Source organism: Schistocerca gregaria, unplaced genomic scaffold, assembly GCF_023897955.1.
Source record: "Schistocerca gregaria isolate iqSchGreg1 unplaced genomic scaffold, iqSchGreg1.2 ptg000817l, whole genome shotgun sequence".
Classification (NCBI taxonomy): Eukaryota; Metazoa; Arthropoda; class Insecta; order Orthoptera; family Acrididae; genus Schistocerca; species Schistocerca gregaria.
This window is the reverse complement of record NW_026062184.1, coordinates 15,001-20,000: the sequence shown is the minus strand read 5'-3', so window position 1 is coordinate 20,000 and position 5,000 is coordinate 15,001. Positions and strand designations below refer to the sequence as shown.

General features: G+C 54.0%; 2 non-coding genes across 2 annotated transcripts; both read left to right on the top strand.

Annotated features, from left to right (window-relative positions):
- Positions 1-2,540: 2,540 nt before the first annotated feature.
- LOC126322492 (small subunit ribosomal RNA) lies at positions 2,541-4,433 on the top strand. Its single transcript, XR_007559051.1, has one exon. It is a non-coding gene; the product is annotated as a small subunit ribosomal RNA (ribosomal RNA).
- A 368-nt stretch (positions 4,434-4,801) lies between these two features.
- On the top strand, positions 4,802-4,956 carry LOC126322493 (5.8S ribosomal RNA). Its single transcript, XR_007559052.1, has one exon. It is a non-coding gene; the product is annotated as a 5.8S ribosomal RNA (ribosomal RNA).
- Positions 4,957-5,000: the final 44 nt, after the last annotated feature.

Genomic DNA, 5,000 nt, shown 5'->3' with positions numbered 1-5,000 from the left:
TCAATTTGTCCCTTAACCTAACTCAATTTGTCCCTTAACCTAACTCAATTTGTCCCTTAACCTAACTCAATTTGTCCCTTAACCTAACTCAATTTGTCCCTTAACCTAACCCACGTTGTCCCTTAACCTAACTCAATTTGTCCCTTAACCTAACTCAATTTGTCCCTTAACCTAACTCAATTTGTCCCTTAACCTAACTCAATTTGTCCCTTAACCTAACTCAATTTGTCCCTTAACCTAACTCAATTTGTCCCTTAACCTAACTCAATTTGTCCCTTAACCTAACTCAATTTGTCCCTTAACCTAACTCAATTTGTCCCTTAACCTAACTCAATTTGTCCCTTAACCTAACCCACGTTGTCCCTTAACCTAACCCACGTTGTCCCTTAACCTAACCCACGTTGTCCCTTAACCTAACCCACGTTGTCCCTTAACCTAACCCACGTTGTCCCTTAACCTAACCCACGTTGTCCCTTAACCTAACCCACGTTGTCCCTTAACCTAACCCACGTTGTCCCTTAACCTAACCCACGTTGTCCCTTAACCTAACCCACGTTGTCCCTTAACCTAACCCACGTTGTCCCTTAACCTAACCCACGTTGTCCCTTAACCTAACCCACGTTGTCCCTTAACCTAACCCACGTTGTCCCTTAACCTAACCCACGTTGTCCCTTAACCTAACCCACGTTGTCCCTTAACCTAACCCACGTTGTCCCTTAACCTAACCCACGTTGTCCCTTTGCCTAACATAGTTCACTGCTCGGAATCTCTGGTGTCGTTGTTATCCTCATGTAGATGTCTTGCGAGTGTTGCTTACTTTCCACATATTCCCGCTATCCACTGTCAATTGTACTGCAATAGGACTATATCGCCCCCCCCCCCTCTGCCCCTCTCTTTGTGTCTCCGTCCTCTCAAGCTGGTCGGTCTGGCGTTTGAGTGTTAAATGAGCCTCGCAGCTGTTCAGTTGCGTTCAGATGTCGACGCCCTCAGTGTACGTCGTGGTATGGTCTGTGTCCATTGTCCGCTGATGTCGTACGCGTAACCCACACGCTGTACCGATCATCGGTAGTTACGTACAGAGTGAAGTAGTGTGATACGTGTGACCGTACGCTGGCTGTGCCCAACGGTGTCGAATCTCAATTTCCATATGTTGTGCTCGATGCTACTTGTCTCGTCTCCCAATAACAGCTAGGTTGCACTGTGGTACGCCGTAGAGGCGTGTGGGAGGAACGTACGAACGCATTGTATGTCACCCTGGGTCGCTGGGGGTGGTGGTGCGGTGAGTCAGGTCAGGTCAGCGTGAGCCGTGTGATGTAGTGACGCGTGTATTCCGACTTTGTCGTATTGCCTCACACAAAGTGCTACCCTGGTGGACCGCGTTCCATATCTGGGACATGCCGCAGATGCCGGTTGACAGTGGATCGCGGAAGGGACATCGCATACGTGCGCGGGCCACCTTCCACGTGTTCTCTTCTGCACATGTCGCAGTGTGTATGTGGTCTGATGTAGCGTGTCGTGACACATGACATCCTGGCATGCAAGAATTGTTGAATTCGCAAATGTAGGTGGACATCTACGTTTACTGCCCAAGATACGCAAATGAACTGGAAATCCGTTGTTGAGCGGTTGTTCACGCTGGAGGTGAATCTGTGATGGCGACGATCGGTACAGCTATTAACCGGTTGTTTCAGCGGTACCCGCCACATCCACACACGTGACTAGGCCCATGTGGGTATGAAGCGATACGCGGCGGTGGCTTGGTGGGACTGTTCCCGGCCGGTGAAGGGGGGCCGCCCGGCGTGTTGGCCGCGCGCTGCGTGGGCGCACGCGCAACAGGCGGCTGGTGGGGGGCGCCGAGTGGCAGGAGCGCCAGCCGACGGGCTCGGCAGGCGGCGCAGCTACGCTGCGGCGCACCCTGCACGCGGCGCCTGGCGGCCAAAGTTGGTTCAGCCGAGCCCGGTGCGAAGCGCGGTGGACATCTGCAGTGTGCTGGTCTGATTGAGGACTGTGTGCGTTGAGGATGCGCCGCCGCCTGGCACTCGGCGCCGCGACGCCGTCTGCTGCTCGGTCGCCCCAGCGGTTCTCGCAGGTGGTTTGTATCGCAGTTGTGCGGACGTGTTGGCGCGTGCGCTGTGCTGGGAGAGTTCGCTTCTGCACCCAAGTGGGGCTTTGCCCTTGTGTGGCGCTGGCGTTGGAGCTGCCGGTCACCATAGGTGGCGCGTGTTGTCTCCCGCCGGCAATGCCACGACAGCACGCTCCCGGGCCTCTGTCGGCAGCGGCAAGCTCAGTTGGGAGCAAGGGTGTTCGCACTAAAACCGTCTACTCGCCTAACTCCGGGCGATTGCGCCTCTCTCGAAACCGACCAAGTACCTAGGACGGCGCTGCGCGCCGCCGGGACCTGAGAGGGTTTCGAGGTGTATCGTGCAGGGGAGCTCGGCCTCCTCCTGTTTGCAGAATAATTGAGCGGACGCTTGCGTGTTCGCGCGGGCCCCCGGGACACACTCCCGGGCGGCCGGCTGCTCAGCTCTAGTTGACGCAGCTCCCTGGTTGATCCTGCCAGTAGTCATATGCTTGTCTCAAAGATTAAGCCATGCATGTCTCAGTACAAGCCGCATTAAGGTGAAACCGCGAATGGCTCATTAAATCAGTTATGGTTCCTTAGATCGTACCCACGTTACTTGGATAACTGTGGTAATTCTAGAGCTAATACATGCAAACAGAGTCCCGACCAGAGATGGAAGGGACGCTTTTATTAGATCAAAACCAATCGGATTGGCTTGTCTGGTCCGTTTGCCTTGGTGACTCTGAATAACTTTGGGCTGATCGCACGGTCCTCGTACCGGCGACGCATCTTTCAAATGTCTGCCTTATCAACTGTCGATGGTAGGTTCTGCGCCTACCATGGTTGTAACGGGTAACGGGGAATCAGGGTTCGATTCCGGAGAGGGAGCCTGAGAAACGGCTACCACATCCAAGGAAGGCAGCAGGCGCGCAAATTACCCACTCCCGGCACGGGGAGGTAGTGACGAAAAATAACGATACGGGACTCATCCGAGGCCCCGTAATCGGAATGAGTACACTTTAAATCCTTTAACGAGTATCTATTGGAGGGCAAGTCTGGTGCCAGCAGCCGCGGTAATTCCAGCTCCAATAGCGTATATTAAAGTTGTTGCGGTTAAAAAGCTCGTAGTTGGATTTGTGTCCCACGCTGTTGGTTCACCGCCCGTCGGTGTTTAACTGGCATGTATCGTGGGACGTCCTGCCGGTGGGGCGAGCCGAAGGGGTGCTTTCGCGTCCCGAGGCGGACCCCGTTTAAATCCTACCAGGGTGCTCTTTGTTGAGTGTCTCGGTGGGCCGGCACGTTTACTTTGAACAAATTAGAGTGCTTAAAGCAGGCAAGCCCGCCTGAATACTGTGTGCATGGAATAATGGAATAGGACCTCGGTTCTATTTTGTTGGTTTTCGGAACCCGAGGTAATGATTAATAGGGACAGGCGGGGGCATTCGTATTGCGACGTTAGAGGTGAAATTCTTGGATCGTCGCAAGACGAACAGAAGCGAAAGCATTTGCCAAGTATGTTTTCATTAATCAAGAACGAAAGTTAGAGGTTCGAAGGCGATCAGATACCGCCCTAGTTCTAACCATAAACGATGCCAGCCAGCGATCCGCCGCAGTTCCTCCGATGACTCGGCGGGCAGCCTCCGGGAAACCAAAGCTTTTGGGTTCCGGGGGAAGTATGGTTGCAAAGCTGAAACTTAAAGGAATTGACGGAAGGGCACCACCAGGAGTGGAGCCTGCGGCTTAATTTGACTCAACACGGGAAACCTCACCAGGCCCGGACACCGGAAGGATTGACAGATTGATAGCTCTTTCTTGATTCGGTGGGTGGTGGTGCATGGCCGTTCTTAGTTGGTGGAGCGATTTGTCTGGTTAATTCCGATAACGAACGAGACTCTAGCCTGCTAACTAGTCGCGTGACATCCTTCGTGCTGTCAGCGATTACTTTTCTTCTTAGAGGGACAGGCGGCTTCTAGCCGCACGAGATTGAGCAATAACAGGTCTGTGATGCCCTTAGATGTTCTGGGCCGCACGCGCGCTACACTGAAGGAATCAGCGTGTCTTCCTAGGCCGAAAGGTCGGGGTAACCCGCTGAACCTCCTTCGTGCTAGGGATTGGGGCTTGCAATTGTTCCCCATGAACGAGGAATTCCCAGTAAGCGCGAGTCATAAGCTCGCGTTGATTACGTCCCTGCCCTTTGTACACACCGCCCGTCGCTACTACCGATTGAATGATTTAGTGAGGTCTTCGGACTGGTACGCGGCATCGACTCTGTCGTTGCCGATGCTACCGGAAAGATGACCAAACTTGATCATTTAGAGGAAGTAAAAGTCGTAACAAGGTTTCCGTAGGTGAACCTGCGGAAGGATCATTACCGACTAGACTGCATGTCTTTCGATGTGCGTGTCGTGTCGTGTCGCGCAACACGCTACCTGTACGGCAGTGGCCGTGCGCCGCGTGCGGAACCACGCGTGCCTCTCAAAACTAGCGGAAGTGTTGTTGTTGTGTGGTACGAGCGCTGAAGCTCTGGAGCGGCTGGCCTGCGGTACCTGGCGCCTGGCGCCGGTTTTGAATGACGTTCGCCCGAGTGCCTGTCCGCTCCGGTGTGGAGCCGTACGACGCCCATCGGCTGTGAGGCCGTTGGACACAAAAAAAAATAGTGGAACAGGGGCCGTCAGACGCCTCAGTCCCGCAAATGCTACTGTCTTGAAAGAGACAGTGGGAGACTGAAAAGGAAAAGATCACCCAGGACGGTGGATCACTCGGCTCGTGGGTCGATGAAGAACGCAGCAAATTGCGCGTCGACATGTGAACTGCAGGACACATGAACATCGACGTTTCGAACGCACATTGCGGTCCATGGATTCCGTTCCCGGGCCACGTCTGGCTGAGGGTCGGCTACGTATACTGAAGCGCGCGGCGTTTGTCCCGCTTCGGAGAC